The sequence below is a fragment of the Anneissia japonica genome, unplaced genomic scaffold (genome assembly GCF_011630105.1).
Source record: "Anneissia japonica isolate Jap-2015-1 unplaced genomic scaffold, ASM1163010v1 scaffold101771_len850_cov68, whole genome shotgun sequence".
NCBI classification, from domain to species: domain Eukaryota; kingdom Metazoa; phylum Echinodermata; class Crinoidea; order Comatulida; family Comatulidae; genus Anneissia; species Anneissia japonica.
The window spans coordinates 1-850 of NW_022738633.1; the positions used below are offsets into that span (position 1 = coordinate 1).

At 29.9% G+C, this 850-nt stretch overlaps 1 long non-coding RNA gene across 1 annotated transcript; it reads left to right on the forward strand.

Annotated features, from left to right (window-relative positions):
* On the forward strand, positions 1-462 carry LOC117117673. Its single transcript, XR_004446936.1, has 2 exons — positions 1-94; positions 140-462. It is a non-coding gene; the product is annotated as an uncharacterized LOC117117673 (long non-coding RNA).
* The last annotated feature ends 388 nt before the right edge of the window (positions 463-850 follow it).

Sequence of the window (850 nt, forward strand, 5' to 3'; positions counted from 1 at the left end):
AACAGTTTTTAATTCATTTCAAAGATAATAATATGTATATATGTAATTTAGGCCTATCTATATATCCATATATACTGTATATCATTAGTTAAAGGTTATATATGTGTATGCCCCAATTAAGATATTCAGATATTATAAGGTTATATATGTGTATGCCCCAATTAAGATATTCAGATATTATATATAGTTTTATACACACACGTGTCCGTATACACACATTTTACTGTTAAATTCATACTTTTTGTGAATTCCAACAAAAAAAAAAACACATGTGGAATGGAAAACCTTCGATTGAGAATAGCAAGCCCACAATGATTATTTGGCTGGGAGTTGCATACCGTATACTGTACGGTTATAATCGTGGAACATTGAAACTAGGAAAATGTTTCAAATTGTCATATCTTACCAAATGTCTGTTATTCTTGCCTCCGGAATAAAGAAACAATAATTCAAATAGTATAATATCGTTGTTCAAATATGACATGTTATTTATAACTGTGTTGATAATCGTATCCATGACGACACCGTGCTACTGTAATAATGTATTACGATACGGGTTGTTTTACAAATGATAATTTCAACGGCAACTCAATTTAAGAATAAGTAATTAAACGTATCTAAATCAATGGTTGCTTTTATGGCTAAAACGACTGATATTCTTGGAATATGAGTGAACTGTACCGGTACGTAACGGTGATTAAAACGTAGAAAATTATAATAATATAAGGCCCTATATAATTATATAGAGGAGGTGCATAGGCAAATTGTATATGTAAAATAAAGCACGCAGAGGTGGTAGTAGATTTACCTTTAAGTTTATTGAAAAAAAAAATAATGACGAGATCTTTCG